This window comes from Scylla paramamosain, chromosome 4, assembly GCF_035594125.1.
Source record: "Scylla paramamosain isolate STU-SP2022 chromosome 4, ASM3559412v1, whole genome shotgun sequence".
NCBI lineage: Eukaryota > Metazoa > Arthropoda > Malacostraca > Decapoda > Portunidae > Scylla > Scylla paramamosain.
The window spans coordinates 34,429,527-34,439,526 of record NC_087154.1 but is presented as its reverse complement, the minus strand read 5'-3'; the positions used below and the strand labels follow the sequence as shown (position 1 = coordinate 34,439,526).

General features: G+C 44.6%; 1 protein-coding gene across 1 annotated transcript in view; it reads right to left on the bottom strand.

Moving 5' to 3' along the window:
- The window catches only part of LOC135100152 (uncharacterized), a 439,946-nt gene that overhangs the window by 1,229 nt on the left and 428,717 nt on the right, over positions 1–10,000 (bottom strand). The window lies entirely within an intron of this gene.

Below are 10,000 nucleotides of genomic sequence, written 5' to 3'. Positions count from 1 at the left end.
AAAAGTGACTGAAAATCATGAGTTATTGTGCCCAAGGGTGTGTGGCAACGCTGGCCCGCTTTTTAGATCCCTTAATTGGCGTGATTAATTCGGAGTTGTTCCCAGGGCAGTGAATAGGAGCAAATCTACTCGACTACATGAGGTAGAAACATTACTTTGACAATACATCACATCCTTCTCTCGCGTCACTGGATTACAGATGCACGAAAAATGTAAAAGAAGAGCAGAATGTAAATAAATCGATGTACACAATCCAATAAATCATAAGAAGAAATTCCATAAACGATATATTTTTTCTTCTGAGAGGATTACGGATACAAAGAACAGTAAAGAATACGGCGTTCATGTTAGCAAGGAGTGAAAGCGAAGTGGACAAGAGTACAAAGATACAGGAAGACCTAGGGAGACAAGCAGCACAGCAGGCATCTCTGTGTCTTTTCTACCCCTGCAGTATCCAGTCCTCTGCTGCATCTCGCCCTCTCCCCTCCCTCGCAAAACAGACGCCATAATTCAGCCTGAACTTTCCGAGTCAAGCACACACCAACTCTCCGGGTCCGCTTTTCCATCTCTCCTTTCCTGTAAACGCGCGCAATCTGAAAATGGTGCTTGTTTGGCGCGTATTCTTGGGATAACGAAGATATTTTTAAAAGGACTGCACAGAGAGAGAGAGAGAGAGAGAGAGAGAGAGAGAGAGAGAGAGAGAGAGAGAGAGAGAGAGAGACGCTTTCTTTGTGAACATTCAGGGAGCCCTCTAGCGGTGGTGGAGTTCGGTGCAAAAAGCGATCGCCTGATGGGCCATCTTGACACCGGCGATGAGGATATGGTAGGCTAATGGCCCTCTTCCTCCTTTTCTCCCCTATGAGGTCTTTAGGGCTGTGGGTGCTGAGGCTTCCGGCACCTCGATCGTCGTCTGGTGTGCTACGCTGACGACCACAACGACCCGCGCGACACTCAAGGGGAAATAAACCTCCGAAGGGTGCGAGGAAAGGGGCAGAAAAAACACCGAAGAAGATAAATGTAAAGGAAAGAAAGAGAGAGAGAGAGAGAAAAGAGAGGCAAAAAAGAATATGCGGGTGATGAGTGGTGAAAAGAAAAAAATGTGAGATGATTACAAATGCGGGGGGAAAACACTTGCGCAACGTTAAGTGTCGGAAAAATGAAGGAAAACCATGTAATGAACTTGTGTCGGTATACTGAGAACACATGAGGAAGACGAAAGAAGATGGATTAAAAGTCGCTTTTTTCTGAGAATTTTTCCCGAGCTCTGTTAGGGTTTTGCTGAGAGAGAGAGAGAGAGAGAGAGAGAGAGAGAGAGAGAGAGAGAGAGAGAGAGAGAGAGAGAGAGAGAGAGAGAGAGAGAGAGCGAACACCCCGCTAGGACTACTTCCCCCTCTCACTCTCTCTCCCACCCATTCTCCCTTCCTTCACTAGTGTCCCTCTCATGGCAAGATAAACTCCCTCCATTCCTCCCTCCCCTTCTCTCCCTTCTCTCACCCTCCCAACCCCTCCCAGCTTACATCCATTCCTCCATCCCTCCCTCCCTCCATCGCCCTCCATCCCACTAATTGGTTCTCCTCCGCAGCTCTTTTACGAAGATTTTAGCTGCCCATTTTTCCGGTCGCTGTTAAGAATATTACTGAAGAGCACCTTGTCTCTGGCGGCAGGCTGGGCAAGGAAGAAGCAGGAGAGGGGGAGATGGATAAAGGATAAGCAGGGAAGGAGGAAAAAAAGGGAGGCAAAGATAGGAAAACAGTAGAGGCAGGAAGATGTGGGTTAAGGATAGAAATCTTGGGTAAAGGAAGGAGGTGAGGATGAAGAAGACGAGGATAAAGGGGAAGATGGGTATAGAATAAGCAGGGGAGGAGGAAAAAGGGAGAAAGACAAGAAAACAGTAAAAAACAGGAAAATGTGGGTTAAGGACAGGAGTCTTGGGTAAAGGGAGAAAGTAAGGATAAGGAAGAGGAGAATAAGGGGGGTGAGATGCTGTAGGTAGTTGTAGTAGATAGGATCAGGGATGAGGGTGAGACGGGACGAGAAGGGAGGAACAGCTGGTGGGGAAAAAAAGAATATAGATGTAGTGTAGATTAATGGAAATAAAGGAAAAAAATGTGATGGACGTGCCAAATAAGGAGAAACAAATAAAAGATGACACTGCTAATGAAAAAAAAAAAATCTTGCATATCCTATCACACCATAAATTTTCAACACCATAAATAAGATCTAGTAACTTTACCGTACAATAAAATAATAACGATGAAAAAAAATAATAATAATAAAAAAGAAAAAGAAAACAGAAGCAGTGAAGAGATACGTAGACAGTAACTTTACCGGACAACAAAATAATAACAATGAAAAAAATAACAATAAAAAAAAAAACAGAAGCAGTGAAGAGAGAGAGAGAGAGATACATTACACACACAAGTCTGGGAACAAGGATGTAAAAATAGCAATGGTCGACGCGCAGTTCATGTATTACGAGGCTCAGGAGGGAGACGAGGGAGGCGGAGACACACACCTTGATGCGTAGGAATACTTAGGTGAGGCAGCGTGTTAGGGAGGGAGAGAAGGCCAAGGCAGGGAAGGGAGAGAGAGAGAGAGAGAGAGAGAGGAAAGACAGATGACAGTGGGAAGGAAGGAGAAAAAAGAGAAGGAACAGAAGATAGGTTGAAGGAGGTAGGAAGAAGGGGATGGGACAGGGGACAAGAGACAAACATAGACAATAGTCAGTGGGAAGGGCGAAAAAAAAAGAGTAAGTAGGAAAGAAAGAGGTGGAGAAATAGACGACTGTAAGAAGGAGGGATGAAAAAAAAAGTAAGTAGAGAAGAGAGTCAAGATGATAGTGGTAACGAGAGAAGAAAAAAAAAAAAAAAAAAAAAAAAAAACAAAGGGGAGTAAGTAGGAAAGAAAAGAGAGAGAACAGACGATAGTGGGAAGAAGGGAGGAACCGATGGGGGAGATGAATGGATAGGTTGATGGGGAGGAAGGGATGGAGTGGGGAGGGAGTGTGTGGTGAGAGGGAGCAAAGAACTAGGTCATGAGGAGGAGCAGGAGGAGGAGAGCGTAGGTTGAGTTTCATTGTATTAAGTTACTTGAAGCGCAGGGGCGAGGAGCACAAAGGAACACAAAGGATGACGAGTGGCAGATCTTTTGACCCTCGCAAGACTGTTTTATGATAAGCTACACTATCTAATCTCAAGTAAAGATATAAAACATAAAGAAAACAACCAGAGAGAGAGAGAGAGAGAGAGAGAGAGAGAGAGAGAGAGAGAGAGAGAGAGAGAGAGAGAGAGAGAGAGAGGTCACTAGGGAGATTTATTAGAGAGAACCTCGTGTTTGTAACGTGAAGTAAAAATCGGTGAAGAAACATGTGTGAGGGAAGCGAAAAAGCACGGAAGGGAAGAAGGGAAGGGCGAGGGGAGAGAGAGAGAGAGAGAGAGAGAGAGAGAGAGAGAGAGAGAGAGAGAGAGAGAGAGGAAGTGAGGGGGAAGGAGAGGGGATTTGCACTAATTGCGGGAGTGCTAAGGAGTGTGTCCGGGGAGGGGAGAGGCGAGGGGAGAAGGGGATAATGACCCATTTTCTTAATTCATTTCCTGTGTCTTACTTCCTCACGGTGGGAGAAAGAAGGGTGGTGAGGAAGGAGGAGGAGGAGGAGGAGGAGGAGGAGGAGGAGGAGGAGGAGGAGGAGGAGGAGGAGGAGGAGGGAGATGCAGGGAAGTGAGAAGTGAGATTTTCCAGGCTACGGGAGAGAAAAGGGAGGGAGAGAGAAAGAGAAATGAAGGAGAGGAAGGAAGGAGGCAGGAGACGAGAAAGGGAATTGCTGTCAATGGCTGTCGCTCTGAGGGTCTGTCATGTCACACTTAATTCTTTCTCTTTGCGCACTGCTTTACTGCATCGTCGCTGAAGCTTCCCACCCACGCGCTGCTTCAGTCCTCATATACATTTCCTTGTCAAATCCATCACATCTAATCTTCCTCCGCTTCCTCCTCATTTTTCATTTTCTGCTTCATATTGCATGCTTCAATTTTCATTTCACTTTTTTTTTTAACTTTTCTTTTACGTCTTCATCCTTCCACATCTCGTCTCCGTTTTCTCTTCATGTTCACCTGATGGTCATCACTCGTTTCCACTTGAATGTTGCTTTATTCCGTCCAGTGTTGGCAAAATTTTGTCAAGTGTATTCTTCTCTTTCATGTGCTTTGCTTCAGGTGTTGCACTTTTACTTGCTGTCCGTTTAGATGCCTCATTTCCAGTCTCCTTTCGCTTTGCACAGACTGACAGCCCTCTCTCTCTCTCTCTCTCTCTCTCTCTCTCTCTCTCTCTCTCTCTCTCTCTCTCTCTCTCTCTCTCTCTCTCTCTCCCCAAGCTATAAACACGAAGGAGTAACTTTCGTACATCACTTCCTCCTCCTCCTCCTTCTCCTCCTTTTAACACCCCTACTCATATCTCCACCATTGCACACACACACACACACACACACACACACACACACACACACACACACACACACACACACACACACACACATGCCATCCTTCCCTTGCTCCTTGTCGTCCTCTTTCCCTTCCACCTCGGCCCAATGGCTTTTAAGTCCCCTGAGGTAAGCACCGCTCTTGCCGTACTCTGCATTACACCCGCAGTTAATCAGGTGAGTGCAGCAGCGTGTCATTAACAGATAAGGCACTCAGGTAGGTAGGTAGGTCCCGCGCAGGTGTGTGTGTGTGTGTGTGTGTGTGTGTGTGTGTGTGTGTGTGTGTGTGTGTGTGTGTGTGTGTGTGTGTGTGTGTGTTTGCTCAGCCAGTGTTTTTCTTATAGTAGGGAATTATTATTATTATTTATTTAGTTACTTTATTTATTTATTTGTTTATTTATTTATTTATTTATTTTGTAAAGTGAGGTTTCTTCTTTTTTTTTTTAAGTATTATTTGTCTTCTTTAAATTACGTTCGAGGGATTTCGTCATCATCGCCTCCTCGTGTTTCGGTTATTCTCCTCCTCTTCCTCCTCCTCCTCTTCCTCGTCCTCCTCGTCCTCCTCCTCTTCCTCCTCTCATTCTCTCCGCTTGTTTTGTTTTTCGTTCGTTCCCTCTCCCTTACCTCACCTCTCTCTCTCTCTCTCTCTCTCTCTCTCTCTCTCTCTCTCTCTCTCTCTCTCTCTCTCTCTCCGGAACAGAAGGAGGGGAAAACCATCTTCATCCATTGTTTCTTTTGTTCCCTATTCACGCCTTCCCCCTCTCTTGTTATTCTCCTTCGTGTATAGTGCTTCTCCAGCCCCTCCTTGCCTCCTTCTTCCATCATCTCTCTCTCTCTCTCTCTCTCTCTCTCTCTCTCTCTCTCTCTCTCTCTCTCTCTCTCTCTCTCTCTAGTAGGATGATTATTGTGGATTGACTTGACTGACTTGACTGTGTGTTCGTGCGTGTGTGTATGAGAGAGAGAGAGAGAGAGAGAGAGAGAGAGAGAGAGAGAGAGAGAGAGAGAGAGAGAGAGAGAGAGAGAGAGAGAGAGAGAGAGAGAGCATCTGACATACACACGTACACGCACAAACTTTCCTTTGGTAATGGCGTGCACTTGATGATTCTCACTACCTCATAACACTAATTCGACTCAGTCACTTCCGTATTTCTGCGGCGAAACTTTTTTTTTTTCTGTGAATCACCTCAGTGCAATACACGCAGATGACAATAATCACACACACACACACACACACACACACACACACACACACACACACACACACACACACACACACACACACACACACACACACACGTACAAGAGAGAGAGAGATAAAAAAAAGAAAACAATCATAATCATAACAATTTCCTTTACATTATTACACTTATACATATTCTATTAATACTTTTTTTCCCACGTAAAAAAAAAAAAAAGCAGAAAAAGAGATGCGCACATGTTTATTATTACAATTACTTCCAAGAGATCTGAGAAGAAGAAGAGGAGGAGGAAGAGGGGGAGGAAGAGGAAGAAGAGGAGGAAGAAAACTTTTACTAATGGCTTCATATTTACTCTTAATGGCGGAGAGAGAGAGAGAGAGAGAGAGAGAGAGAGAGAGAGAGAGAGAGAGAGAGAGAGAGAGAGAGAGAGAGAGAGAGAGAGAGAGAGAGAGGCAGAAATCACCGCCACCTAAACACTACGTACCTGCGATGCTCCTTCACTGGTATTGTCTTCCCTCTCCGTCTATTGGAATTCCCATTGTTAGTTCAGCATAATTTTCGCCCATTAGCGTCAAAAAAAGGCCTGTTTGAATATCCGGTACGACACAACAGGCTGAGTTAAGAGAGGAAGAGGAAGAGGAGGAGAAGTAGGAAGAAGAGGCGGAGGAGGAGGAGGAGGAGGAGGAGGAGGAGGAGGAAAGAGGCGATGGAAGGGGAGAATAATGTAGAGATGGAACACTGTGTCTAATTAACATGGGGTTGTAATGACATATGTGGAGGGAAGAGAAAATAGGAGGAGGAGAAGGAGGAGGAGGAGGAGGAGGAGGAGGAGGAAGAGATCGAGAATGACGATGACGACGACGACAATGGCAACAGCGACAAAGACATGAAGGAGGAGGGGAGGAGGAAGAGAAGGAGAAAGGAGAGAAGGAGGAGGAGAGAAACGTATGATAAAAATAGCTAGTTGAAATATGAGAACACAAGAGAGAGAGAGAGAGAGAGAGAGAGAGAGAGAGAGAGAGAGAGAGAGAGAGAGAAAACCAAGCATTCACATAACAATAACAACATGTACAGTGCCTGGGATGACTTCACGCCGCGCAACGCTTCCACTTTACGAGCGCGTGACGGAACCAATTTCCTCCTCAAGTTTGAAAGCAACTCTGGCAAAACTATACTCCGCGGAATAAGTCAATTTAATGCCCCCAAATAGGATTACACTCGGTATCAAGTAGTTCCTTTGAATCGAGACAAAATTGCGTTATATAAATACGGGAGAACACGCCAGGATTTCAAAAAAGGAAGATATTGAACAGCATTTTTTTTTCTTTTTAGTTTTTTTTTTTTTGTATAATTAACTGTATACGAAAAATGGGAAGGAAATGATACGTTAATTTTATTCTATTCTGATTAATGGTGACTTTTATTCACATAATTTTTACAAGTATTAAATTAGTAATGATTAAAGGAATGAAGGAGTATATCCTACTGATTTCACTCCCCCTCTCTCTCTCTCTCTCTCTCTCTCTCTCTCTCTCTCTCTCTCTCTCTCTCTCTCTCTCTCTCTCTCTCTCTCTTCTCTCTATTTGCACATGGTTCTCAGTCTTTCATGTTTTTTCTTTCTTCCTCTTTTTTTCATTTTCTCAGAGTCCTATTTAATTTCTCTTCGTGTCTCTTTGTTTGGTGTCCTTTACCTCTCCCTTTTACTTCTTAGTTCTCCGAATTACCCCCTCTCTCTCTCTCTCTCTCTCTGTCTCTCTCTCTCTCTCTCTCTCTCTCTCTCTCTCCCCTCCCCTCCCCGTAAAAGCCTCTGAATGAAAACTGCACAACTTTTAATAACCCTCTGTACAGAATAGAAATACATTAACTAAAAATATAGATAGGCAGAAAAGAAAAATATATCACTATAAGGAGGAAAAAGAAAAGAAAGTATTTGCTAAGTTTGTAAGGAAAGTATACTGCATTTATCTTTTATTTCTTAATTCTTATGTTCACTTTGATCCTGTCCTGATATTTCGTTTCCCTTTGTGCTTTATCTTATCTTAGGTTATGTTAGGTTACGATAGTTTAGGTTAGGTTAGGTAAGTCAGGTTACGTTAGCAAATTTCCCATATTTTGACAACATATGAATGAAAAAAGAAAAAAAAAACATGCAGCGAAATGAATAAATTGCTATTAGGTTACATTAAGTTAGATTAGCTTAGATTAGGTTAAAATATGATAAGGTAGGTTAAGCAAGTTTCCTGAGAACATGCGAATGAAAAGAAAAAAATACAATGTACCTTGAAGAGAAAAAAAAAAATTGCTACGATAGTTAATCTTGATAATGCTTAAGAGGAATGCAAGACCTTAATTATATGCACGTATACAGAGATGTATGATAGCGCTTGTTTCCATGTATACATAAAAAGGCTCATTACGGTTCGTTTCTTATGCTGAGATTTTAACAACAGGAAGAAACTGGAGGACAAAGGACACATGAGAACAGGAGATACGCAAGGTGCATGAGAATAAAGGAGAAGGCACCGGGAGGAGATAAGGAGGGCGTCTCTTTCTCTCTCTCTCTCTCTCTCTCTCTCTCTCTCTCTCTCTCTCTCTCTCTCTCTCTCTCTCTCTCTCTCTTTGCTCTCATAATCTTATTCCTTTTACTACAACCAACACTATTACTATTATTACTACTACTACTACTGCTACTACTACTACTACTACTATTATTATTACTAAAGGTATACTATTTTTCTACATTGTTATTGTATTTTTCTCACTTGCTTTCAACACTAACATTCTAACCTTTTACTGCACCTACGTACTATCCAGGCTTTTCTCTACAGTATATGTAACTGGTGGCGCCTCTAGGGATAACTCTCTGAACTAACATGACCTCTTGTGTGTGTGTGTGTGTGTGTGTGTGTGTATAGGAGGGCGAGCAGCGGGTACATCACCGTTAGCTACATTATCCTATCATATTCCCTATATGTATACCCTTGCCTGCCCCCCTCCTCCCTCCTCCCTGCCCCTCCTCCTCTTCCTTCTCCTACTTCTCTTCCTCCTCCTCCTCCTCCTCCCTTTACATCCTCTTTCTCTCTCTCTCTCTCTCTCTCTCTCTCTCTCTCTCTCTCTCTCTCTCTCTCTCTCTCTCTCTCTCTCTCTCTCTCTCTGTCTCTTGCATCATCAGTCTTCCCATCTTCACCCTCAACGTAATCTATCGACTTTTGACTATTCCGTTCCCTAAAAAGTGTACTATTTTACGTTTAATTATCCGGATATGACGAGAGGGGGCGTTAGTATTATGTAGTTATCAAATATCGTCATGCAAGTCTTCGCTTCCTTTCACACCTCTCCCTTCCCTGATCCTCTTTCCTCTTCCTTCCCTCCTCTCCTCGATATCTCCCTCCCTTCCCCTCTCTCCTCCCCAACACTCTTCGCTCCCTCCCTCCTCCTCTTTCCACTCTTCTCGCCCTGCACTCTACCACCCTGCATGTCCCGGGGAGGGTGGCGTGATGCAATAGAGAGGTCCGGCAGTCACGAGTGTTGCTGGTCCAGATGCCGCGTCTCATCGCCTCGTCTCGTGCCCGACATGAGGGTAAACACGCCTCAACATACAAGCAAGATTAATTTATTAAGGCAATAAGCTAGAAACCTTACTGAATAACACCCGCACCATTCGTCTTGGTCATTAAGCCAGGCGATAAGAGAACAGGCAGCGCTGTATGTAAGACCCGGGCGCGGCAACACGAGAGGCGAGATAAGTCTGGGTGCTTATTGATGTTGAGTTGTTCATGGTGTTAAAACATTTTGTCATCGCCATGAGGTCATCACTGCGATTCCCCTGCTGGGATGAAAACACACATTGTATTGAGGAAGACGAGAATAGAAAAGAAAGAAATGCCACCAACAGCAGCAGCAGCAGCAGCAGAGGTAACCCGAGAGGGCATCTGGCGGTCGCTCCTGCGTGAAACTTAACCCATGGGATTACAGCGCTTCACCTCTCCTGCCTGCCTGCCTGCCTGCCTGCTGTTGTGTTGCTTTCCTGCCTTCTTGGCGGATCTAACACCCTCCCCAGGCCCCTACAGCAGTCCCGAGCAGCGTCCCTGCTGTGTATACTCGGCAGAATCTCGGGATAAAGCAAGCGGGACAGACATTGGACTGGGTCGATCTGCAGACAATAAGGACAGTTTAGTTGTGCAGTCAATCAGGCGGAGTGAGGGTAGAGCCAATCAAACACCGCGCGGGAGGACAGCTGCCTCGGAGAACGTGACGCATGCGGTGGGTGGCGATGGTCAGCCCTCCATGTAAGTCGGTAATAGGGTGGAAAATTATAGAGCGCTTCGTCTTG